General features: G+C 37.2%; 11 non-coding genes across 11 annotated transcripts; all 11 read right to left on the reverse strand.

Annotated features, from left to right (window-relative positions):
- Positions 1-1114: 1114 nt before the first annotated feature.
- On the reverse strand, positions 1115-1186 carry Trnac-gca (transfer RNA cysteine (anticodon GCA)). Its single transcript has one exon. It is a non-coding gene; the product is annotated as a tRNA-Cys (tRNA).
- A 1550-nt stretch (positions 1187-2736) lies between these two features.
- Positions 2737-2808, reverse strand: Trnac-gca (transfer RNA cysteine (anticodon GCA)). The gene has a single exon. It is a non-coding gene; the product is annotated as a tRNA-Cys (tRNA).
- A 2490-nt stretch (positions 2809-5298) lies between these two features.
- Trnac-gca (transfer RNA cysteine (anticodon GCA)) lies at positions 5299-5370 on the reverse strand. Its single transcript has one exon. It is a non-coding gene; the product is annotated as a tRNA-Cys (tRNA).
- Positions 5371-12574: 7204 nt separating this feature from the next.
- On the reverse strand, positions 12575-12646 carry Trnac-gca (transfer RNA cysteine (anticodon GCA)). The gene has a single exon. It is a non-coding gene; the product is annotated as a tRNA-Cys (tRNA).
- Positions 12647-15128: 2482 nt separating this feature from the next.
- Trnac-gca (transfer RNA cysteine (anticodon GCA)) lies at positions 15129-15200 on the reverse strand. The gene has a single exon. It is a non-coding gene; the product is annotated as a tRNA-Cys (tRNA).
- A 1551-nt stretch (positions 15201-16751) lies between these two features.
- Trnac-gca (transfer RNA cysteine (anticodon GCA)) lies at positions 16752-16823 on the reverse strand. Its single transcript has one exon. It is a non-coding gene; the product is annotated as a tRNA-Cys (tRNA).
- A 2487-nt stretch (positions 16824-19310) lies between these two features.
- Positions 19311-19382, reverse strand: Trnac-gca (transfer RNA cysteine (anticodon GCA)). The gene has a single exon. It is a non-coding gene; the product is annotated as a tRNA-Cys (tRNA).
- Positions 19383-20932: 1550 nt separating this feature from the next.
- On the reverse strand, positions 20933-21004 carry Trnac-gca (transfer RNA cysteine (anticodon GCA)). Its single transcript has one exon. It is a non-coding gene; the product is annotated as a tRNA-Cys (tRNA).
- A 2485-nt stretch (positions 21005-23489) lies between these two features.
- Trnac-gca (transfer RNA cysteine (anticodon GCA)) lies at positions 23490-23561 on the reverse strand. Its single transcript has one exon. It is a non-coding gene; the product is annotated as a tRNA-Cys (tRNA).
- A 1551-nt stretch (positions 23562-25112) lies between these two features.
- Trnac-gca (transfer RNA cysteine (anticodon GCA)) lies at positions 25113-25184 on the reverse strand. The gene has a single exon. It is a non-coding gene; the product is annotated as a tRNA-Cys (tRNA).
- A 2483-nt stretch (positions 25185-27667) lies between these two features.
- Trnac-gca (transfer RNA cysteine (anticodon GCA)) lies at positions 27668-27739 on the reverse strand. Its single transcript has one exon. It is a non-coding gene; the product is annotated as a tRNA-Cys (tRNA).
- Between the last annotated feature and the right edge of the window lie 31 nt (positions 27740-27770).

Genomic DNA, 27770 nt, shown 5'->3' on the forward strand with positions numbered 1-27770 from the left:
CCTTATCTGTATAGTCCAACATGAACAGTGGTGCCCATCCACCGGTCGCGATCAAATCAGGGTCACGAGCACGTTCTAGAGGGTTACAGAGGATCTCCTGGATAGCGAGGCTCGCAAAATAGATTTTTAGTAGGATCGCGGCCAATAAAGGTTGGAAACAACTGAACCAGACTGTTTTAGGATACATTTTGAAGACGGTATAGGGAAATATGCTTTGGTCTGTTTTGCGACCCATTCGGCTGAAGTCGTAGGTAAGAGAGAGAGAGACAGACAGACAGACAGACAGATTCACAACTTAATCCTGTTCGTGACTCTTCTTCTTGTTGTACTAATGTCATCAACGCATCCACACAACAATTCATGATATCAAGGAATTTATTTCTCACAATACAAACGACACCATCCCCTTAACCTTTAGGTAAATTATTCCTTACAATAGTTATTACAGCTACTGCATGAATACATCTAACGGGACATTTCTCTATGTGTAGTCAAATGCTCTAGTAGTTGAGCTATATTCCCTTTTCGAATTGGAAATCGCCAATTTCGAGACAAAGTTTGTAAGTTGCCACCTGTTGCATAAGAACATTATCTGTATAGTTGAAGTAAAACAGTGGTTCCCATCCCCCCGGTTGCGACTTCAATCAGGGTCGCTAGAAGGTTCTGGAGGGTCCCGTTGGGTCAAAAGGACCTTTGTAAGGAGGAAAAACGTATCAAAAGCCGGAAATGCGCCCGTGAGGCTCTGAAGAAAAAAAAAAGACTCTTCACGGTCGAGGTCAATAAACGATGAAACCTGTTTACTAGAATGACCTGGGGTATGTTTTGAAGTTGGATTCAGGAAATATACTTATCCCTGATGAGAGACTTATTAGTTTGAAAATTGTAAATGAGAGAGACAGATAAACAGAAAGACAGACAGGCAGAGAGACAGAAAGACAAAGAGGGATAGAATGAGACCGCAATGCGTAATGTTTGGGGGAATAAAAAGAGCTTCTACCGGATATACTAAGCGGAAAAATAATTTCTTGCAACCAATTTAAATTGATGTGTCATTGTGGATATTGACATCGAATTAGACATAATTTTTTATGGCCAACGTTTAAAAGTTTCATGAAGGGGACACCCGGGTTCGAACCGAGGACCTCTCGATCTGCAGTCGAATGCTCTACCACTGAGCTATATCCCCTTCGTAAATGGCAGGGGATCTCAAATTATAATAAGTACGTGGGAAATCGTTATTTATCGCATATCATCTTTATCTGTGTAAGTGAATGAGAGTGACTCGGACCTCTGGTATGCCTTGGCGCTTGTAACCAAAACTATGGTTAGGTCTGAATGACACATCACATTTGTTTAGCAATATTTGTTAAGCTGAATTGTGATAGCGACTCCAGTTCTTATTGTACTAACGATAGTAATCAACACTTCCGAACAACAATTAAAAAGTGAAATTATTTATTTGTTACAATACAAGTGCTCCTCTCCTTATATTTTAACATTTCAGTAGAATATTCCTTAAAATACTTATTAAATCTCACGGATCTTGTGTGCGTTATTTAAAGTAAATATCACTTTCAGGTGCAAAATGCTCGTACACTATCACACCCATTTTTCACGTGAGCTGATTTGATGAATACATTTCGTCGTACGTCGAGATCATGGCTTACATATTTGACAGACACACACGATACACATATTACGATTGCCGTTTGTGTGCAACACGTAATCATATTTTCTGTATAATCACCAATTCATGTTATCTTCCTGGTATTGTTTTGCACAAGGTGACACATGAAAGAAAACGTATAATGGCCCTAAATACGATTACCTATGACGTACAGAGGAGTCCGACGCCGTCATGTAATATCTTTTCCAAATAACTGTTGCATGTTATCTTTATCTTTTATTTCTCTACATTTGACAAAGTTTGTACATCTTTATTCGTTATACTCCATCTTCTTATACTGTATTTTTATAATAATTTTGAAGGCTTTATATTCCTATAGATTTTGTGTAAGTCTTCATTTTAAACATTTTGAACTTGACTTTACTTGGCACCATATATACACTATTGTTGTGATGTACATTTAAACATTATCACACGCATACATGTAAAGGCACACTTCTCGATGTGAAGTCAAATGTTGTACCAGTTGAGCTATATTCCCTTCGCATATTGGAAATCTCCAATTTTGAAAGAAAATTGTTTATTTGCCCTGTTGTATATGAACCTTATCTGTATGGTGAACCAAGAACAGTGATTTTCAATCCCCCCAGGTCGCGAAAAGAAATCAGGGTGTCGAGCACATAGCGGAGGGTGGTGGAAGGTGTCCAGGATTTTTTTTTAGGCGGATAAAATTCATCGAAAGGTGGAAATGGGTCTTGGGGATCAGGAAAAAGTTTTCTTATTAGGGTCTCGGCCATAATTGGAACGACTGAACTAAAGTTATCGGGAGTATATTTTGCTGTTGGTATCGGAAAATATCATTAGCCTTGAGTCGAGACTCGTAAGTTGGAAAGTTGTACATGAGATAGAGAGAAAGAGAGAGAGAGAGACAGAACGAAAATGCGTATTATATGCTGGGATATCCATAGGTTTTACCGAATATAATCAGTCCGTTAAACATTCCGCCCCAACAGCAAAAGTAAATTGATGTCAAACAATAGACATTACCATGGAACTTGACATAACTGAGATAGAAATGTTTATGTGTTCCTTGTTAAAAATAATGATAAAGGGGACACCCGGGTTCGAACCGGGGACCTCTCGATCTGCAGTCGAATGCTCTACCACTGAGCTATATCCCCTTCGTAAATAAGTCAGCTCAAATTATAATAAGGAAGTATTAAATCACCATCTGTCTTATCTTTCCATGCATACTTACAAACGAGAATGACCGGTACCTCTGGTATGTTTTGCCGCTGATGACCAGAGATATCGTCAAGCCTGAATGACCACTTGCATTTGTTTAGCAATGTTGGTTCAGCTGAATTTTGATCGTGACTCCGCTTATTATTGTAATAGCCAATGAAAGCAACACATCCACGCCACAATTAAAGAGTGAAGGAATTTATTTAGCACAATACTAGATCACGTCGCGCTTTTTAACATTTGCGTAGAATTTTCCTTTAAATAGTTATTACTGCTACTGCATGCATTTATCTAAAGGGACAAATCTCTCTGTGAGGTCAAATGCTGTTCCCCTTGCAAATCGGAAATTTGCAATTATGAGACAAAGTTAGTAAGTCGCCACCTGTTGCAGGCCTATATCAACATGACCTGAATATTATAAGACAATATGGTATCAGTGATTTGCCACGCATTTGTTTGAAAGTTGTTCATGAGAGACAGACAAACAGACAGACAGTCAAAAAGGAACAGAGTGATAGCGATGGAGACCAAGGATGACATAAAGACACCACTATGCTGATTACTTGGAGGAATAACCAATGATGTTTTATCGGATATACTCAGTGGAAAAATAATTTTCAAACTATAAGCAAATGTATATTGATGTGTCAAGATGGATATTAACATAGACCTTGCTATAATTGGGACAGAAAATTTGTGTGGTCAATAATACAAATGTATATGAAGGGGACATCCGGGTTCGAACCAGGGATCTGCAGTCGAATGCTCTACCACTGACTACCCTATGTCTGCGGATTCCAACTTTTCGATAGGTAATGAACTCAGACCCTACACCCCTACATAAATGTCGAAATCTCAAAAATGGGGTGGCAAGGGTCAGAGGAAACTCATACTATAAAGTATTATTTTGTCCATATTATTAGTTACGTGTGATCGTTTTCTTAAAAACATTTCTATGCCATCTGTCATCCTGATCTTTTGTTTCTATACCATTAACACCGTTGTAACATTTTTATCCGTTATACTCCATGTTTTGCCCTTTAAGTTTAGAATTATATGGAAGGGTTTGTAATTTTTCGGCTTTTATGCAAGTCTTCACTTCACATTTTTTTCCAGTTTACTTTTTAGTTGGCACCATATAGACACTGTCGTTGTGAGATGCATTAAACACTACTATATACATAAATATAAAGGGGCACTTCTCCATTTAATTTGAAAAGCTGTACGAGTTGAGCTATATTCGCTTCGCATGTCGGGAAATTGCAGTAATGTTACAGAATTGGTAGGTCTCCACCTCTTACATACGAACCTTATCTGTATAGTCCAACATGAACAGTGGTGCCCATCCCACCGGTCGCGATCAAATCAGGGTCACGAGCACGTTCTAGAGGGTTACAGAGGTTCTCCTGGATAGCGAGGCTCGCAAAATAGATGTTTAGTAGGATCGCGGCCAATAAAGGTTGGAAACAACTGAACCAGACTGTTTTAGGATACATTTTGAAGACGGTATAGGGAAATATGCTTTGGTCTGTTTTGCGACCCATTCGGCTGAAGTCGTAGGTAAGAGAGAGAGAGAGAGACAGACAGACAGACAGACAGATTCACAACTTAATCCTGTTCGTGACTCTTCTTCTTGTTGTACTAATGTCATCAACGCATCCACACAACAATTCATGATATCAAGGAATTTATTTCTCACAATACAAACGACACCATCCCCTTAACCTTTAGGTAAATTATTCCTTACAATAGTTATTACAGCTACTGCATGAATACATCGAACGGGACATTTCTCTATGTGTAGTCAAATGCTCTAGTAGTTGAGCTATATTCCCTTTTCGAATTGGAAATCGCCAATTTCGAGACAAAGTTTGTAAGTTGCCACCTGTTGCATAAGAACATTATCTGTATAGTTGAAGTAAAACAGTGGTTCCCATCCCCCCGGTTGCGACTTCAATCAGGGTCGCTAGAAGGTTCTGGAGGGTCCCGTTGGATCAAAAGGACCTTTGTAAGGAGGAAAAACGTATCAAAAGCCGGAAATGCGCCCGTGAGTCTCTGAAGAAAAAAAAAGACTCTTCACGGTCGAGGTCAATAAACGATGAAACCTGTTTACTAGAATGACCTGGGGTATGTTTTGAAGTTGGATTCAGGAAATATACTTATCCCTGATGAGAGACTTATTAGTTTGAAAATTGTAAATGAGAGAGACAGATAAACAGAAAGACAGACAGGCAGAGAGACAGAAAAACAAAGAGGGATAGAATGAGACCGCAATGCGTAATGTTTGGGGGAATAAAAAGAGCTTCTACCGGATATACTAAGCGGAAAAATAATTTCTTGCAACCAATTTAAATTGATGTGTCATTGTGGATATTGACATCGAATTAGACATAATTTTTTATGGCCAACGTTTAAAAGTTTCATGAAGGGGACACCCGGGTTCGAACCGAGGACCTCTCGATCTGCAGTCGAATGCTCTACCACTGAGCTATATCCCCTTCGTAAATGGCAGGGGATCTCAATTTATAATAAGTACGTGGGAAATCGTTATTTATCGCATATCATCTTTATCTGTGTAAGTGAATGAGAGTGACTCGGACCTCTGGTATGCCTTGGCGCTTGTAACCAAAACTATGGTTAGGTCTGAATGATATCACATTTATTTAGCAATATTTGTTAAGCTGAATTGTGATAGCGACTCCAGTTCTTATTGTACTAACGATAGTAATCAACACTTCCGAACAACAATTAAAAAGTGAAATTATTTATTTGTTACAATACAAGTGCTCCTCTCCTTATATTTTAACATTTCAGTAGAATATTCCTTAAAATACTTATTAAATCTCACGGATCTTGTGTGCGTTATTTAAAGTAAATATCACTTTCAGGTGCAAAATGCTCGTACACTATCACACCCATTTTTCACGTGAGCTGATTTGATGAATACATTTCGTCGTACGTCGAGATCATGGCTTACATATTTGACAGACACACACGATACACATATTACGATTGCCGTTTGTGTGCAACACGTAATCATATTTTCTGTATAATCACCAATTCATGTTATCTTCCTGGTATTGTTTTGCACAAGGTGACACATGAAAGAAAACGTATAATGGCCCTAAATACGATTACCTATGACGTACAGAGGAGTCCGACGCCGTCATGTAATATCTTTTCCAAATAACTGTTGCATGTTATCTTTATCTTTTATTTCTCTACATTTGACAAAGTTTGTACATCTTTATTCGTTATACTCCATCTTCTTATACTGTATTTTTATAATAATTTTGAAGGCTTTATATTCCTATAGATTTTGTGTAAGTCTTCATTTTAAACATTTTGAACTTGACTTTACTTGGCACCATATATACACTATTGTTGTGATGTACATTTAAACATTATCACACGCATACATGTAAAGGCACACTTCTCGATGTGAAGTCAAATGTTGTACCAGTTGAGCTATATTCCCTTCGCATATTGGAAATCTCCAATTTTGAAAGAAAATTGTTTATTTGCCCTGTTGTATATGAACCTTATCTGTATGGTGAACCAAGAACAGTGATTTTCAATCCCCCCAGGTCGCGAAAAGAAATCAGGGTGTCGAGCACATAGCGGAGGGTGGTGGAAGGTGTCCAGGATTTTTTTTTAGGCGGATAAAATTCATCGAAAGGTGGAAATGGGTCTTGGGGATCAGAAAAAAGTTTTCTTATTAGGGTCTCGGCCATAATTGGAACGACTGAACTAAAGTTATCGGGAGTATATTTTGCTGTTGGTATCGGAAAATATCATTAGCCTTGAGTCGAGACTCGTAAGTTGGAAAGTTGTAGATGAGATAGAGAGAAAGAGAGAGAGAGACAGAACGAAAATGCGTATTATATGCTGGGATATCCATAGGTTTTACCGAATATAATCAGTCTGGAAAACATTCCGCCCCAACAGCAAAAGTAAATTGATGTCAAACAATAGACATTACCATGGAACTTGACATAACTGAGATAGAAATGTTTATGTGGTCCTTGTTAAAAATAATGATAAAGGGGACACCAGGGTTGGAACCGGGGACCTCTCAATCTGCAGTCGAATGCTCTTTTTTTTTTTTTTCTTTCTTTATTTAAAAAACGCTTTGTACAGTATATAAGTTAAAAATATACAGTCAGTATGTACATAGTAGTTTGTAATGCTATATTACAAAATAATGGTTCTACAATAGTATTTTGTAATGCTATATTACAAACAATCATTCTACAATAGTATTTAGTTAAGCTATTTTACAGAACAATGATTCTAAAATTTTATTTTGTAATGCTATAGTACAAAACAATGATTCTACAATGTAATAAACACTTTATCCTCTTCTATTCTCATTAAAGGATTATCTTTTACAAAATACTTCGTAATCAAAGTCTGATTTTTGTCTTTGTAATGTTGATACGCATATAATATATATTTTCTAGTCAAATATTGGAACAATCTTTCGATGTCTATTTGTTTCCCTAATAAAGACATAATGTTTCTTCTTTTGTAAATGCACAATCGAGCAATGCTCAGAATGTAGTTCAAAAAATAACTATTTACTGATTTTGTTTCTTTGTTATATCCTATCATGAGCATTTGTTCAAAAGAAGTGCTATTGAGAACACCAACTCTACAATTTTTAAAAAGAATCTCAACTATATATACAATATAATTCTTAAAAGAGCTTAATTCAGGACATTTCAAAAACATGTGAAATAAATCCTCTGTTTCCAACTGGCACACTGGACATAAGTCATTATCAATTTTGCCATAGTATTTTAGTCTCTCTTTTGTAAATATTCGATTGTGCATTATTCTGTAATCCAAATCTATACAATCTGGGGTCTTGAAAGGTAGGTGTATCAATTTCCAGTATTTATGCTTTTCCAAACTAAATATCTTACTCCAAAAGGAAACAGAAGCTGGTTCTTGAAAAATCAACGTACATAAAAGCTTGTAAAATAGTTGTGTTGTACATAAACAGAGGTCATATAATTTTGTATCAACTCTGAGAAACATATTATTTCTCCCATTGGTTACAGTGGGTTTTGACTCTGTTGCAACAATATTTCTCCAGCCTAATGGTATACTTTCTATTATGCAATTATAGTCTTTTTTTATCTTATCTGTTTTGATCTCAGAATTTGATTAATATATCATTTCTTGAATAGCTCTATAAGGTAGTATTCCAGGTACAAATTCATATGTAATATCCTGAACACGAACAATTCCTGCTTCTATAAATTCTGCGAAAAACAACGTTTTACCAGCACATGTAATATTAGGATTTAAAAAGAGAGGTTGTTCAAAAACATTCCTCACATCAATATTTGTATCGATATTATTTCTAAGTTTTTCCCATGCATGAAACATTTCTCTGTAAAATATAGGTAGGGTATTCAATTGTTGCTTATTTAAAGACATGAGAAACAACTCTTTGGTCAACCTCATGTTCAGGACAGTAGATAAAAAGTGATCAAAGGTATTTTTCCACATAGCATGGCAATTCACATCAAAGTATCTTTTTAAAAATTTTAGTCTGAATGCATACATTTTCATCTTTATATCAGTTAACTGTAGTCCGCCATTTCGCTTATCACCAATTATTGTATAATAGTGAACCAAATGGGACTTTCCTGACCAGATAAATCTGAGAAATAATTGCTTCAATTCATCAGCAATCATATCAGGAAGAGGCTGAACTGACACTATGTACAATACTCTAGAAACTAATAAGTTATTAACAACTGTTACTTTTCCTTGTATTGTCAAATATCTCTGTGACCACAGTTGTAATAAGTTTTTAATTTTAGACAATCTATCATTCCAGTTCAGTTGCTCACATAACTTTGCACATTTTCCAACATAAGCTCCCAAAATTAAGATGACGTGATCACACATTTGAATTTGTAATTGTTTGCAATAATCATCAGTAAGTTTACCAGATCCAATACACAGAAGTTCTGTCTTTTCCTTGTTCACCTTTGCACCAGATCCTTTACAATACAAGTCAAGTACATTAAAAGATTGATTAATGGATTGTGTGTCCGCTAATGTCAAGGTTGTATCATCTGCATGTTGAAAAACTTTACTTGTATTACTAGACAGTGGGAGTGGAATACCTTTGATAGTGGGATTTGCTTTGATAGCGAGTCCTAAGGGTTCTGCTGCTAATACATATAACATTGTTGATATAGGACAACCTTGTCTGACTGAATTTTTAATTAAAAAGGGTTTCGTTAGATGACCATTGCATTTAACACTACTTTTAATTTCATTATAAAATATCTTTATCCACTGAATAAAATTGTCACCAAAACCGAACTTTCGTAAAACAGAAATCAAATATGAGTGGCAAACTCTGTCAAACGCTTTTTCTTGATCAATTTTTAAGATATATCCCTCAAGATTGTCTCTCTCAACCATATCTATAATATCTCTTACAGTGACTATAGTATCAGCAATATCTCTCCCAACTATACAACATGTCTGAGTTTGAGAAATAATTTTGGGTAATACCATTTTTAAACGTGTAGACAAAATCCTTGCCAAAATTTTATAATCTACATTAAGTAAACGGATAGGACGCCAATTTTGCAATTTTCTATTATCCCCCTTATTTTTATAAATAAGTGATATAACCCCAAATCTCATTGATCTCGACATAATATTGTCATTCTTAACACTCTGAAAGATGTGCAACAGAATATCATATATACAATCATAAAATTTACAATACCACTCTACTGTCAATCCGTCCGGGCCGGGGCTTTTATTTTTAGCCATCCCTTTTATAGCTGTATGTATTTCATCAACTGTTATTATGGCATCACACATATCTTTATCCTCATCAGATACAGAACAGTTTACAAAATTTAAAAGTGAATCAGTACAATTATCATCAACAGTTACCGAAGAATATAAATGACTATAAAACTGATGTATTTCATCTAAGATTCCGCTTGTATTTGAAATAATTACACCATCATCATCAATCAATTCATTGATTACATTTTTGTTGTGTCGATATTTCTCAAGATTTAGAAAATATTTAGTATTTCTATCGCTTTCAATTGCCCATTTGGCCTTAGATCTCAATATAGCACCCCGACAAAAATCAGTTTCATAGTCACTTAGCTGATGTTTTAGTTCTTCATATTTGTTAATGTCATATGATTCTTTATTTGCGACTTTTTCTGAAAATGATTTTAATTTATTTTGCAATGTAAAGTATTCTTGTAATCTTTCCTTATTTCTTCTTGTACAGTATACTTGGGAAAATTTTTTAATTTTGTATTTTACATTATCCCACCAAATGAGTGGTTCACTGAAATACATTTCGTCAGTTTTTCCCTCTGTAAGAATTGATTTCACTCTTTGTACATATTTTTCCTCAAAAAGAACATTGTTATTTAATATCCATAATCCGGGCCCTGTTTCCACTTTGCAGGTATTTAGTTTAAGGTATACAAAAGAATGATCACTAAAGGATGTATCTGCATAATAAATATTTTGCACATTGGAGTGCAATTTTGAGGAAATCAAAAAATAATCTATTCTACTCTGCTTCATTTCGCCTAGTACAACTTGTTTTCTGGAGAAACTACGAGTACTAGGATTTCGTGATCTCCATAAATCGGTAATATTCCTATCATGAATAATTTTATAAAGTTCACGCACTGCTACATCATCAATATGTAAGGCTTTGTTATGTCGATCAATACCTGCTAAAGTTGTATTAAAATCACCAGCCAGGATAGTGCTATCACTAGTACTGTTATGTAAATATGTATTTAGCTTCATGAAAAAGTTAAACCTTTCCTTCACAACATTTGGAGCATAAATATTGATTAAATCAATCACTTTATCATCAATAGGTATTTTAAGATGTAAAATCCTACCCTTTTCAATCATTTCTTGTGTCACCTGATTTCTCAATTCTCTCACTACTAAAACAGCAACACCTGCCCTCCTATTGTCAGCATTACTATAAAATATGTCACCATTCCAAATCTCATTTTCTCTAATACTTTCAACAAACTCATCATCCCAAAAGGTTTCTTGCAATAATAAAATATGGCCTCTTTTCTCTTTAAATATTTCTAAAACAGACTTTAGTTTATTCAAATTACGCAAGCCATTTACATTTAGAGATACAATATTTAAAGCCATGATTATGATGAGTGTATTGAAAGTATTAAAAAATGTTGAGTGTTTGATCATTTCTTCATAGGTGTTCGTCGCATGCTATTCATCTTCATGTTAGGTACTGGATTAAACCTTCTCCTTCTCCTTTGTACTACTTTGAAATTTTCGATATTAGTACCGTTTTCTTGACATGTACGTGATTCGTTTGATCTTTCAACAACGTCTGCAGCCATCTTCCTGTCATCATCTGAATCTGTCCCCGATCCATCTCCAATTGTATGATTGTTGTTTACTTCCTCAGATTCTATTTCTACATTGGTCATATCAACTCCACTTCTTTCTTTTTCTTCCCCACTTTCTCCACTCTCATTATCTTTTTTTGCATTCTCAATTTCTTCTTTATCATCTTCGTCACTCTGTAACTCCAATATGTCTTCCCTCGTATCATCATCAACTTGCGAATGAATGCCTGCAATGGCCTCTCTGTAACACATACATGTTTGCGCCTCTTTGTGGCATTTGTCGCATATCCTGCATGTACACATAAGAGGAAAACTTCCACAACTGTCACATCTTTGCCTTGTGCAATTTTTTGCTACATGGCCTTGCTCCCCACACTTGTAGCATACAAAATCAGGGCAGTCTTTTATAACATGTCCCGGATCAAGACATCTAGAACATACCTTAACTTGATTATTGTGTAATACTCTAAAGTATTGTTGACCATTGACAGTCTGAAATTTCAGACTGTAAGGCAAGGATTTTACCTGCTGTGGAAATTTACATTTGACATAACGAGTCCCATCAGCCACACTAGTCCCAGGATAATATCTGCGTTGAATGGGAGAAAGAAGTTCTACTCCGTATTCACCGAGCTTCATACGTATATCATCATCTGTGATGTATGCTGGTAAATGAAGAATTGACACAATAATAGTGTCTGAATATAAAAGAGTACAATCAAAGTGTTCACTTCCAATATCAATTCCACACAAGGTATTATATGCTACTTCCTTACTCGGTAGTGTGACCTCATACAAATTTGCACCTTTGGGTACAACTGCATAGACCGACATATCTCCGGTTAATTCTTCTACACTTCTAACAATATCACTTGCCTTTATTTTCTTCACATCCTTTACATCAATCACCACGGTACATTCTTTCCCAAAACGACGAGAACCTCCTGTCTGTCTATCGATGTTACTCGACATGCCATTCTTATTGTTAGCTATTCCACTGGTGTCATTAGAGTGTGAGTCAGCTCCTTGTGCTGCACGTGCAGCACGACCAGGCTTTGTATTCATTGTCACAGAAAATAATATTTTGTGTGGTGGATAAAGTTATCCACACACTCAAAATATATCTCACTTATATATGAATGCGATCAAACAAATCTTATCAACGTACCTGTAACAAATTAAAACAGCAAAAATGTCTATTAAAGGAAAAAAACTTGAAAATTCACGGAGCGATCATCAAACGTGTTTTCCTTCTGATGTCATAACCGGAAGTCCCCAAGTTTCATGAAGGGGACACCCGGGTTCGAACCGGGGACCTCTCGATCTGCAGTCGAATGCTCTACCACTGAGCTATATCCCCTTCGTAAATAAGTCAGCTCAAATTATAATAAGGAAGTATTGAATCACCATCTGTCTTATCTTTCCATGCATACTTACAAACGAGAATGACCGGTACCTCTGGTATGTTTTGCCGCTGATGACCAGAGATATCGTCAAGCCTGAATGATCACTTGCATTTGTTTAGCAATGTTGGTTCAGCTGAATTTTGATCGTGACTCCGCTTATTATTGTAATAGCCAATGAAAGTAACACATCCACGCCACAATTAAAGAGTGAAGGAATTTATTTAGCACAATACTAGATCACGTCGCGCTTTTTAACATTTGCGTAGAATTTTCCTTTAAATAGTTATTACTGCTACTGCATGCATTTATCTAAAGGGACAAATCTCTCTGTGAGGTCAAATGCTGTTCCCCTTGCAAATCGGAAATTTGCAATTATGAGACAAAGTTAGTAAGTCGCCACCTGTTGCAGGCCTATATCAACATGACCTGAATATTATAAGACAATATGGTATCAGTGATTTGCCACGCATTTGTTTGAAAGTTGTTCATGAGAGACCGACAAACAGACAGACAGTCAAAAAGGAACAGAGTGATAGCGATGGAGACCAAGGATGACATAAAGACACCACTATGCTGATTACTTGGAGGAATAACCAATGATGTTTTATCGGATATACTCAGTGGAAAAATAATTTTCAAAATATAAGCAAATGTATATTGATGTGTCAAGATGGATATTAACATAGACCTTGATATAATTGGGACAGAAAATTTGTGTGATCAATAATACAAATGTATATGAAGGGGACACCCGGGTTCGAAGCAGGGATCTGCAGTCGAATGCTCTACCACTGACTACCCTATGTCTGCGGATTCCAACTTTTCGATAAGTAATGACCTCAGACCCTACACCCCTACATAAATGTCGAAATCTCAAAAATGGGGTGGCAAGGGTCAGAGGAAACTCGGACTATAAAGTAATATTTTGTCCATATTATTAGTTACGTGTGATCGTTTTCTTAAAAACATTTCTATGCCATCTGTCATCCTGATCTTTTATTTCTATACCATTAACACCGTTGGAACATTTTTATCCGTTATACTCCATGTTTTGCCCTTTAAGTTTAGAATTATATGGAAGGGTTTGTAATTTTTCGGCTTTTATGCAAGTCTTCACTTCACATTTTTTTCCAGTTTACTTTTTAGTTGGCACCATATAGACACTGTCGTTGTGAGATGCATTAAACACTACTATATACATAAATATAAAGGGGCACTTCTCCATGTAATTTGAAAAGCTGTACGAGTTGAGCTATATTCGCTTCGCATGTCGGGAAACTGCAGTAATGTTACAGAATTGGTAGGTCTCCACCTCTTACATACGAACCTTATCTGTATAGTCAAACATGAACAGTGGTGCCCATCCCACCGGTCGCGATCAAATCAGGGTCACGAGCACGTTCTAGAGGGTTACAGAGGATCTCCTGGATAGCGAGGCTCGCAAAATAGATTTTTAGTAGGATCGCGGCCAATAAAGGTTGGAAACAACTGAACCAGACTGTTTTAGGATACATTTTGAAGACGGTATAGGGAAATATGCTTTGGTCTGTTTTGCGACCCATTCGGTTGAAGTCGTAGGTAAGAGAGAGAGACAGACAGACAGACAGACAGATTCACAACTTAATCCTGTTCGTGACTCTGCTTCTTGTTGTACTAATGTCATCAACGCATCCACACAACAATTCATGATATCAAGGAATTTATTTCTCACAATACAAACGACACCATCCCCTTAACCTTTAGGTAAATTATTCCTTACAATAGTTATTACAGCTACTGCATGAATACATCGAACGGGACATTTCTCTATGTGTAGTCAAATGCTCTAGTAGTTGAGCTATATTCCCTTTTCGAATTGGAAATCGCCAATTTCGAGAGAAAGTTTGTAAGTTGCCACCTGTTGCATAAGAACATTATCTGTATAGTTGAAGTAAAACAGTGGTTCCCATCCCCCCGGTTGCGACTTCAATCAGGGTCGCTAGAAGGTTCTGGAGGGTCCCGTTGGGTCAAAAGCAGCTTTGTAAGGAGGAAAAACTTATCAAAAGCTGGAAATGCGCTCGTGAGGCTCTGAAAAAAAAAAGACTCTTCACGGTCGAGGTCAATAAACGATGAAACCTGTTTACTAGAATGACCTGGGGTATGTTTTGAAGTTGGATTCAGGAAATATACTTATCCCTGATGAGAGACTTATTAGTTTGAAAATTGTAAATGAGAGAGACAGATAAACAGAAAGACAGACAGGCAGAGAGACAGAAAGACAAAGAGGGATAGAATGAGACCGCAATGCGTAATGTTTGGGGGAATAAAAAGAGCTTCTACCGGATATACTAAGCGGAAAAATAATTTCTTGCAACCAATTTAAATTGATGTGTCATTGTGGATATTGACATCGAATTAGACATAATTTTTTATGGCCAACGTTTAAGAGTTTCATGAAGGGGACACCCGGGTTCGAACCGAGGACCTCTCGATCTGCAGTCGAATGCTCTACCACTGAGCTATATCCCCTTCGTAAATGGCAGGGGATCTCAAATTATAATAAGTACGTGGGAAATCGTTATTTATCGCATATCATCTTTATCTGTGTAAGTGAATGAGAGTGACTCGGACCTCTGGTATGCCTTGGCGCTTGTAACCAAAACTATGGTTAGGTCTGAATGACACATCACATTTATTTAGCAATATTTGTTAAGCTGAATTGTGATAGCGACTCCAGTTCTTATTGTACTAACGATAGTAATCAACACTTCCGAACAACAATTAAAAAGTGAAATTATTTATTTGTTACAATACAAGTGCTCCTCTCCTTATATTTTAACATTTCAGTAGAATATTCCTTAAAATACTTATTAAATCTCACGGATCTTGTGTGCGTTATTTAAAGTAAATATCACTTTCAGGTGCAAAATGCTCGTACACTATCACACCCATTTTTCACGTGAGCTGATTTGATGAATACATTTCGTCGTACGTCGAGATCATGGCTTACATATTTGACAGACACACACGATACACATATTACGATTGCCGTTTGTGTGCAACACGTAATCATATTTTCTGTATAATCACCAAATCATGTTATCTTCCTGGTATTGTTTTGCACAGGGTGACACATGAAAGAAAACGTATAATGGCCCTAAATACGATTACCTATGACGTACAGAGGAGTCCGACGCCGTCATGTAATATCTTTTCCAAATAACTGTTGCATGTTATCTTTATCTTTTATTTCTCTACATTTGACAAAGTTTGTACATCTTTATTCGTTATACTCCATCTTCTTATACTGTATTTTTATAATAATTTTGAAGGGTTTATATTCCTATAGATTTTGTGTAAGTCTTCATTTTAAACATTTTGAACTTGACTTTACTTGGCACCATATATACACTATTGTTGTGATGTACATTTAAACATTATCACACGCATACATGTAAAGGCACACTTCTCGATGTGAAGTCAAATGTTGTACCAGTTGAGCTATATTCCCTTCGCATATTGGAAATCTCCAATTTTGAAAGAAAATTGTTTATTTGCCCTGTTGTATATGAACCTTATCTGTATGGTGAACCAAGAACAGTGATTTTCAATCCCCCCAGGTCGCGAAAAGAAATCAGGGTGTCGAGCACATAGCGGAGGGTGGTGGAAGGTGTCCAGGATTTTTTTTAGGCGGATAAAATTCATCGAAAGGTGGAAATGGGTCTTGGGGATCAGGAAAAAGTTTTCTTATTAGGGTCTCGGCCATAATTGGAACGACTGAACTAAAGTTATCGGGAGTATATTTTGCTGTTGGTATCGGAAAATATCATTAGCCTTGAGTCGAGACTCGTAAGTTGGAAAGTTGTACATGAGATAGAGAGAAAGAGAGAGAGAGAGAGACAGAACAAAAATGCGTATTATATGCTGGGATATCCATAGGTTTTACCGAATATAATCAGTCTGGAAAACATTCCGCCCCAACAGCAAAAGTAAATTGATGTCAAACAATAGACATTACCATGGAACTTGACATAACTGAGATAGAAATGTTTATGTGTTCCTTGTTAAAAATAATGATAAAGGGGACACCCGGGTTCGAACCGGGGACCTCTCGATCTGCAGTCGAATGCTCTACCACTGAGCTATATCCCCTTCGTAAATAAGTCAGCTCAAATTATAATAAGGAAGTATTAAATCACCATCTGTCTTATCTTTCCATGCATACTTACAAACGAGAATGACCGGTACCTCTGGTATGTTTTGCCGCTGATGACCAGAGATATCGTCAAGCCTGAATGACCACTTGCATTTGTTTAGCAATGTTGGTTCAGCTGAATTTTGATCGTGACTCCGCTTATTATTGTAATAGCCAATGAAAGTAACACATCCACGCCACAATTAAAGAGTGAAGGAATTTATTTAGCACAATACTAGATCACGTCGCGCTTTTTAACATTTGCGTAGAATTTTCCTTTAAATAGTTATTACTGCTACTGCATGCATTTATCTAAAGGGACAAATCTCTCTGTGAGGTCAAATGCTGTTCCCCTTGCAAATCGGAAATTTGCAATTATGAGACAAAGTTAGTAAGTCGCCACCTGTTGCAGGCCTATATCAACATGACCTGAATATTATAAGACAATATGGTATCAGTGATTTGCCACGCATTTGTTTGAAAGTTGTTCATGAGAGACCGACAAACAGACAGACAGTCAAAAAGGAACAGAGTGATAGCGATGGAGACCAAGGATAACATAAAGACACCACTATGCTGATTACTTGGAGGAATAACCAATGATGTTTTATCGGATATACTCAGTGGAAAAATAATTTTCAAACTATAAGCAAATGTATATTGATGTGTCACGATGGATATTAACATAGACCTTGCTATAATTGGGACAGAAAATTTGTGTGGTCAATAATACAAATGTATATGAAGGGGACACCCGGGTTCGAAGCAGGGATCTGCAGTCGAATGCTCTACCACTGACTACCCTATGTCTGCAGATTCCAACTTTTCCATAAGTAATGACCTCAGACCATACACACCTACATAAATGTCGAAATCTCAAAAATGGGGTGGCAAGGGTCAGAGGAAACTCATACTATAAAGTAATATTTTGTCCATATTATTAGTTACGTGTGATCGTTTTCTTAAAAACATTTCTATGCCATCTGTCATCCTGATCTTTTATTTCTATACCATTAACACCGTTGGAACATTTTTATCCGTTATACTCCATGTTTTGCCCTTTAAGTTTAGAATTATATGGAAGGGTTTGTAATTTTTCGGCTTTTATGCAAGTCTTCACTTCACATTTTTTTCCAGTTTACTTTTTAGTTGGCACCATATAGACACTGTCGTTGTGAGATGCATTAAACACTACTATATACATAAATATAAAGGGGCACTTCTCCATGTAATTTGAAAAGCTGTACGAGTTGAGCTATATTCGCTTCGCATGTCGGGAAACTGCAGTAATGTTACAGAATTGGTAGGTCTCCACCTCTTACATACGAACCTTATCTGTATAGTCCAACATGAACAGTGGTGCCCATCCCACCGGTCGCGATCAAATCAGGGTCACGAGCACGTTCTAGAGGGTTACAGAGGATCTCCTGGATAGCGAGGCTCGCAAAATAGATTTTTAGTAGGATCGCGGCCAATAAAGGTTGGAAACAACTGAACCAGACTGTTTTAGGATACATTTTGAAGACGGTATAGGGAAATATGCTTTGGTCTGTTTTGCGACCCATTCGGCTGAAGTCGTAGGTAAGAGAGAGAGAGACAGACAGACAGACAGACAGATTCACAACTTAATCCTGTTCGTGACTCTTCTTCTTGTTGTACTAATGTCATCAACGCATCCACACAACAATTCATGATATCAAGGAATTTATTTCTCACAATACAAACGACACCATCCCCTTAACCTTTAGGTAAATTATTCCTTACAATAGTTATTACAGCTACTGCATGAATACATCTAACGGGACATTTCTCTATGTGTAGTCAAATGCTCTAGTAGTTGAGCTATATTCCCTTTTCGAATTGGAAATCGCCAATTTCGAGACAAAGTTTGTAAGTTGCCACCTGTTGCATAAGAACATTATCTGTATAGTTGAAGTAAAACAGTGGTTCCCATCCCCCCGGTTGCGACTTCAATCAGGGTCGCTAGAAGGTTCTGGAGGGTCCCGTTGGGTCAAAAGGACCTTTGTAAGGAGGAAAAACGTATCAAAAGCCGGAAATGCGCCCGTGAGTCTCTGAAGAAAAAAAAAAGACTCTTCACGGTCGAGGTCAATAAACGATGAAACCTGTTTACTAGAATGACCTGGGGTATGTTTTGAAGTTGGATTCAGGAAATATACTTATCCCTGATGAGAGACTTATTAGTTTGAAAATTGTAAATGAGAGAGACAGATAAACAGAAAGACAGACAGGCAGAGAGACAGAAAGACAAAGAGGGATAGAATGAGACCGCAATGCGTAATGTTTGGGGGAATAAAAAGAGCTTCTACCGGATATACTAAGCAGAAAAATAATTTCTTGCAACCAATTTAAATTGATGTGTCATTGTGGATATTGACATCGAATTAGACATAATTTTTTATGGCCAACGTTTAAAAGTTTCATGAAGGGGACACCCGGGATCGAACCGAGGACCTCTCGATCTGCAGTCGAATGCTCTACCACTGAGCTATATCCCCTTCGTAAATGGCAGGGGATCTCAAATTATAATAAGTACGTGGGAAATCGTTATTTATCGCATATCATCTTTATCTGTGTAAGTGAATGAGAGTGACTCGGACCTCTGGTATGCCTTGGCGCTTGTAACCAAAACTATGGTTAGGTCTGAATGACACATCACATTTGTTTAGCAATATTTGTTAAGCTGAATTGTGATAGCGACTCCAGTTCTTATTGTACTAACGATAGTAATCAACACTTCCGAACAACAATTAAAAAGTGAAATTATTTATTTGTTACAATACAAGTGCTCCTCTCCTTATATTTTAACATTTCAGTAGAATATTCCTTAAAATACTTATTAAATCTCACGGATCTTGTGTGCGTTATTTAAAGTAAATATCACTTTCAGGTGCAAAATGCTCGTACACTATCACACCCATTTTTCACGTGAGCTGATTTGATGAATACATTTCGTCGTACGTCGAGATCATGGCTTACATATTTGACAGACACACACGATACACATATTACGATTGCCGTTTGTGTGCAACACGTAATCATATTTTCTGTATAATCACCAATTCATGTTATCTTCCTGGTATTGTTTTGCACAAGGTGACACATGAAAGAAAACGTATAATGGCCCTAAATACGATTACCTATGACGTACAGAGGAGTCCGACGCCGTCATGTAATATCTTTTCCAAATAACTGTTGCATGTTATCTTTATCTTTTATTTCTCTACATTTGACAAAGTTTGTACATCTTTATTCGTTATACTCCATCTTCTTATACTGTATTTTTATAATAATTTTGAAGGCTTTATATTCCTATAGATTTTGTGTAAGTCTTCATTTTAAACATTTTGAACTTGACTTTACTTGGCACCATATATACACTATTGTTGTGATGTACATTTAAACATTATCACACGCATACATGTAAAGGCACACTTCTCGATGTGAAGTCAAATGTTGTACCAGTTGAGCTATATTCCCTTCGCATATTGGAAATCTCCAATTTTGAAAGAAAATTGTTTATTTGCCCTGTTGTATATGAACCTTATCTGTATGGTGAACCAAGAACAGTGATTTTCAATCCCCCCAGGTCGCGAAAAGAAATCAGGGTGTCGAGCACATAGCGGAGGGTGGTGGAAGGTGTCCAGGATTTTTTTTTAGGCGGATAAAATTCATCGAAAGGTGGAAATGGGTCTTGGGGATCAGGAAAAAGTTTTCTTATTAGGGTCTCGGCCATAATTGGAACGACTGAACTAAAGTTATCGGGAGTATATTTTGCTGTTGGTATCGGAAAATATCATTAGCCTTGAGTCGAGACTCGTAAGTTGGAAAGTTGTACATGAGATAGAGAGAAAGAGAGAGAGAGAGACAGAACGAAAATGCGTATTATATGCTGGGATATCCATAGGTTTTACCGAATATAATCAGTCCGTTAAACATTCCGCCCCAACAGCAAAAGTAAATTGATGTCAAACAATAGACATTACCATGGAACTTGACATAACTGAGATAGAAATGTTTATGTGTTCCTTGTTAAAAATAATGATAAAGGGGACACCCGGGTTCGAACCGGGGACCTCTCGATCTGCAGTCGAATGCTCTACCACTGAGCTATATCCCCTTCGTAAATAAGTCAGCTCAAATTATAATAAGGAAGTATTAAATCACCATCTGTCTTATCTTTCCATGCATACTTACAAACGAGAATGACCGGTACCTCTGGTATGTTTTGCCGCTGATGACCAGAGATATCGTCAAGCCTGAATGACCACTTGCATTTGTTTAGCAATGTTGGTTCAGCTGAATTTTGATCGTGACTCCGCTTATTATTGTAATAGCCAATGAAAGTAACACATCCACGCCACAATTAAAGAGTGAAGGAATTTATTTAGCACAATACTAGATCACGTCGCGCTTTTTAACATTTGCGTAGAATTTCCCTTTAAATAGTTATTACTGCTACTGCATGCATTTATCTAAAGGGACAAATCTCTCTGTGAGGTCAAATGCTGTTCCCCTTGCAAATCGGAAATTTGCAATTATGAGACAAAGTTAGTAAGTCGCCACCTGTTGCAGGCCTATATCAACATGACCTGAAGATTATAAGACATTATGGTATCAGTGATTTGCCACGCATTTGTTTGAAAGTTGTTCATGAGAGACAGACAAACAGACAGACAGTCAAAAAGGAACAGAGTGATAGCGATGGAGACCAAGGATGACATAAAGACACCACTATGCTGATTACTTGGAGGAATAACCAATGATGTTTTATCGGATATACTCAGTGGAAAAATAATTTTCAAAATATAAGCAAATGTATATTGATGTGTCAAGATGGATATTAACATAGACCTTGATATAATTGGGACAGAAAATTTGTGTGGTCAATAATACAAATGTATATGAAGGGGACACCCGGGTTCGAAGCAGGGATCTGCAGTCGAATGCTCTACCACTGACTACCCTATGTCTGCAGATTCCAACTTTTCCATAAGTAATGACCTCAGACCATACACACCTACATAAATGTCGAAATCTCAAAAATGGGGTGGCAAGGGTCAGAGGAAACTCATACTATAAAGTAATATTTTGTCCATATTATTAGTTACGTGTGATCGTTTTCTTAAAAACATTTCTATGCCATCTGTCATCCTGATCTTTTATTTCTATACCATTAACACCGTTGGAACATTTTTATCCGTTATACTCCATGTTTTGCCCTTTAAGTTTAGAATTATATGGAAGGGTTTGTAATTTTTCGGCTTTTATGCAAGTCTTCACTTCACATTTTTTTCCAGTTTACTTTTTAGTTGGCACCATATAGACACTGTCGTTGTGAGATGCATTAAACACTACTATATACATAAATATAAAGGGGCACTTCTCCATGTAATTTGAAAAGCTGTACGAGTTGAGCTATATTCGCTTCGCATGTCGGGAAACTGCAGTAATGTTACAGAATTGGTAGGTCTCCACCTCTTACATACGAACCTTATCTGTATAGTCCAACATGAACAGTGGTGCCCATCCCACCGGTCGCGATCAAATCAGGGTCACGAGCACGTTCTAGAGGGTTACAGAGGATCTCCTGGATAGCGAGGCTCGCAAAATAGATTTTTAGTAGGATCGCGGCCAATAAAGGTTGGAAACAACTGAACCAGACTGTTTTAGGATACATTTTGAAGACGGTATAGGGAAATATGCTTTGGTCTGTTTTGCGACCCATTCGGCTGAAGTCGTAGGTAAGAGAGAGAGAGACAGACAGACAGACAGACAGATTCACAACTTAATCCTGTTCGTGACTCTTCTTCTTGTTGTACTAATGTCATCAACGCATCCACACAACAATTCATGATATCAAGGAATTTATTTCTCACAATACAAACGACACCATCCCCTTAACCTTTAGGTAAATTATTCCTTACAATAGTTATTACAGCTACTGCATGAATACATCGAACGGGACATTTCTCTATGTGTAGTCAAATGCTCTAGTAGTTGAGCTATATTCCCTTTTCGAATTGGAAATCGCCAATTTCGAGACAAAGTTTGTAAGTTGCCACCTGTTGCATAAGAACATTATCTGTATAGTTGAAGTAAAACAGTGGTTCCCATCCCCCCGGTTGCGACTTCAATCAGGGTCGCTAGAAGGTTCTGGAGGGTCCCGTTGGGTCAAAAGGACCTTTGTAAGGAGGAAAAACGTATCAAAAGCCGGAAATGCGCCCGTGAGGCTCTGAAAAAAAAAAAGACTCTTCACGGTCGAGGTCAATAAACGATGAAACCTGGTTACTAGAATGACCTGGGGTATGTTTTGAAGTTGGATTCAGGAAATATACTTATCCCTGATGAGAGACTTATTAGTTTGAAAATTGTAAATGAGAGAGACAGATAAACAGAAAGACAGACAGGCAGAGAGACAGAAAGACAAAGAGGGATAGAATGAGACCGCAATGCGTAATGTTTGGGGGAATAAAAAGAGCTTCTACCGGATATACTAAGCAGAAAAATAATTTCTTGCAACCAATTTAAATTGATGTGTCATTGTGGATATTGACATCGAATTAGACATAATTTTTTATGGCCAACGTTTAAAAGTTTCATGAAGGGGACACCCGGGTTCGAACCGAGGACCTCTCGATCTGCAGTCGAATGCTCTACCACTGAGCTATATCCCCTTCGTAAATGGCAGGGGATCTCAAATTATAATAAGTACGTGGGAAATCGTTATTTATCGCATATCATCTTTATCTGTGTAAGTGAATGAGAGTGACTCGGACCTCTGGTATGCCTTGGCGCTTGTAACCAAAACTATGGTTAGGTCTGAATGACACATCACATTTATTTAGCAATATTTGTTAAGCTGAATTGTGATAGCGACTCCAGTTCTTATTGTACTAACGATAGTAATCAACACTTCCGAACAACAATTAAAAAGTGAAATTATTTATTTGTTACAATACAAGTGCTCCTCTCCTTATATTTTAACATTTCAGTAGAATATTCCTTAAAATACTTATTAAATCTCACGGATCTTGTGTGCGTTATTTAAAGTAAATATCACTTTCAGGTGCAAAATGCTCGTACACTATCACACCCATTTTTCACGTGAGCTGATTTGATGAATACATTTCGTCGTACGTCGAGATCATGGCTTACATATTTGACAGACACACACGATACACATATTACGATTGCCGTTTGTGTGCAACACGTAATCATATTTTCTGTATAATCACCAATTCATGTTATCTTCCTGGTATTGTTTTGCACAGGGTGACACATGAAAGAAAACGTATAATGGCCCTAAATACGATTACCTATGACGTACAGAGGAGTCCGACGCCGTCATGTAATATCTTTTCCAAATAACTGTTGCATGTTATCTTTATCTTTTATTTCTCTACATTTGACAAAGTTTGTACATCTTTATTCGTTATACTCCATCTTCTTATACTGTATTTTTATAATAATTTTGAAGGGTTTATATTCCTATAGATTTTGTGTAAGTCTTCATTTTAAACATTTTGAACTTGACTTTACTTGGCACCATATATACACTATTGTTGTGATGTACATTTAAACATTATCACACGCATACATGTAAAGGCACACTTCTCGATGTGAAGTCAAATGTTGTACCAGTTGAGCTATATTCCCTTCGCATATTGGAAATCTCCAATTTTGAAAGAAAATTGTTTATTTGCCCTGTTGTATATGAACCTTATCTGTATGGTGAACCAAGAACAGTGATTTTCAATCCCCCCAGGTCGCGAAAAGAAATCAGGGTGTCGAGCACATAGCGGAGGGTGGTGGAAGGTGTCCAGGATTTTTTTTAGGCGGATAAAATTCATCGAAAGGTGGAAATGGGTCTTGGGGATCAGGAAAAAGTTTTCTTATTAGGGTCTCGGCCATAATTGGAACGACTGAACTAAAGTTATCGGGAGTATATTTTGCTGTTGGTATCGGAAAATATCATTAGCCTTGAGTCGAGACTCGTAAGTTGGAAAGTTGTACATGAGATAGAGAGAAAGAGAGAGAGAGAGAGACAGAACAAAAATGCGTATTATATGCTGGGATATCCATAGGTTTTACCGAATATAATCAGTCTGGAAAACATTCCGCCCCAACAGCAAAAGTAAATTGATGTCAAACAATAGACATTACCATGGAACTTGACATAACTGAGATAGAAATGTTTATGTGGTCCTTGTTAAAAATAATGATAAAGGGGACACCCGGGTTCGAACCGGGGACCTCTCGATCTGCAGTCGAATGCTCTACCACTGAGCTATATCCCCTTCGTAAATAAGTCAGCTCAAATTATAATAAGGAAGTATTAAATCACCATCTGTCTTATCTTTCCATGCATACTTACAAACGAGAATGACCGGTACCTCTGGTATGTTTTGCCGCTGATGACCAGAGATATCGTCAAGCCTGAATGACCACTTGCATTTGTTTAGCAATGTTGGTTCAGCTGAATTTTGATCGTGACTCCGCTTATTATTGTAATAGCCAATGAAAGTAACACATCCACGCCACAATTAAAGAGTGAAGGAATTTATTTAGCACAATACTAGATCACGTCGCGCTTTTTAACATTTGCGTAGAATTTTCCTTTAAATAGTTATTACTGCTACTGCATGCATTTATCTAAAGGGACAAATCTCTCTGTGAGGTCAAATGCTGTTCCCCTTGCAAATCGGAAATTTGCAATTATGAGACAAAGTTAGTAAGTCGCCACCTGTTGCAGGCCTATATCAACATGACCTGAATATTATAAGACAATATGGTATCAGTGATTTGCCACGCATTTGTTTGAAAGTTGTTCATGAGAGACCGACAAACAGACAGACAGTCAAAAAGGAACAGAGTGATAGCGATGGAGACCAAGGATGACATAAAGACACCACTATGCTGATTACTTGGAGGAATAACCAATTATGTTTTATCGGATATACTCAGTGGAAAAATAATTTTCAAAATATAAGCAAATGTATATTGATGTGTCACGATGGATATTAACATAGACCTTGATATAATTGGGACAGAAAATTTGTGTGGTCAATAATACAAATGTATATGAAGGGGACACCCGGGTTCGAAGCAGGGATCTGCAGTCGAATGCTCTACCACTGACTACCCTATGTCTGCAGATTCCAACTTTTCCATAAGTAATGACCTCAGACCATACACACCTACATAAATGTCGAAATCTCAAAAATGGGGTGGCAAGGGTCAGAGGAAACTCATACTATAAAGTAATATTTTGTCCATATTATTAGTTACGTGTGATCGTTTTCTTAAAAACATTTCTATGCCATCTGTCATCCTGATCTTTTATTTCTATACCATTAACACCGTTGGAACATTTTTATCCGTTATACTCCATGTTTTGCCCTTTAAGTTTAGAATTATATGGAAGGGTTTGTAATTTTTCGGCTTTTATGCAAGTCTTCACTTCACATTTTTTTCCAGTTTACTTTTTAGTTGGCACCATATAGACACTGTCGTTGTGAGATGCATTAAACACTACTATATACATAAATATAAAGGGGCACTTCTCCATGTAATTTGAAAAGCTGTACGAGTTGAGCTATATTCGCTTCGCATGTCGGGAAACTGCAGTAATGTTACAGAATTGGTAGGTCTCCACCTCTTACATACGAACCTTATCTGTATAGTCCAACATGAACAGTGGTGCCCATCCCACCGGTCGCGATCAAATCAGGGTCACGAGCACGTTCTAGAGGGTTACAGAGGATCTCCTGGATAGCGAGGCTCGCAAAATAGATTTTTAGTAGGATCGCGGCCAATAAAGGTTGGAAACAACTGAACCAGACTGTTTTAGGATACATTTTGAAGACGGTATAGGGAAATATGCTTTGGTCTGTTTTGCGACCCATTCGGCTGAAGTCGTAGGTAAGAGAGAGAGACAGACAGACAGACAGACAGATTCACAACTTAATCCTGTTCGTGACTCTGCTTCTTGTTGTACTAATGTCATCAACGCATCCACACAACAATTCATGATATCAAGGAATTTATTTCTCACAATACAAACGACACCATCCCCTTAACCTTTAGGTAAATTATTCCTTACAATAGTTATTACAGCTACTGCATGAATACATCTAACGGGACATTTCTCTATGTGTAGTCAAATGCTCTAGTAGTTGAGCTATATTCCCTTTTCGAATTGGAAATCGCCAATTTCGAGAGAAAGTTTGTAAGTTGCCACCTGTTGCATAAGAACATTATCTGTATAGTTGAAGTAAAACAGTGGTTCCCATCCCCCCGGTTGCGACTTCAATCAGGGTCGCTAGAAGGTTCTGGAGGGTCCCGTTGGGTCAAAAGGAGCTTTGTAAGGAGGAAAAACTTATCAAAAGCTGGAATTGCGCTCGTGAGGCTCTGAAAAAAAAAAAGACTCTTCACGGTCGAGGTCAATAAACGATGAAACCTGTTTACTAGAATGACCTGGGGTATGTTTTGAAGTTGGATTCAGGAAATATACTTATCCCTGATGAGAGACTTATTAGTTTGAAAATTGTAAATGAGAGAGACAGATAAACAGAAAGACAGACAGGCAGAGAGACAGAAAGACAAAGAGGGATAGAATGAGACCGCAATGCGTAATGTTTGGGGGAATAAAAAGAGCTTCTACCGGATATACTAAGCGGAAAAATAATTTCTTGCAACCAATTTAAATTGATGTGTCATTGTGGATATTGACATCGAATTAGACATAATTTTTTATGGCCAACGTTTAAAAGTTTCATGAAGGGGACACCCAGGTTCGAACCGAGGACCTCTCGATCTGCAGTCGAATGCTCTACCACTGAGCTATATCCCCTTCGTAAATGGCAGGGGATCTCAAATTATAA

This window comes from Sinohyriopsis cumingii, unplaced genomic scaffold (genome assembly GCF_028554795.1).
Source record: "Sinohyriopsis cumingii isolate HCF-2022 unplaced genomic scaffold, ASM2855479v2 utg003582l, whole genome shotgun sequence".
Taxonomy (NCBI): domain Eukaryota; kingdom Metazoa; phylum Mollusca; class Bivalvia; order Unionida; family Unionidae; genus Sinohyriopsis; species Sinohyriopsis cumingii.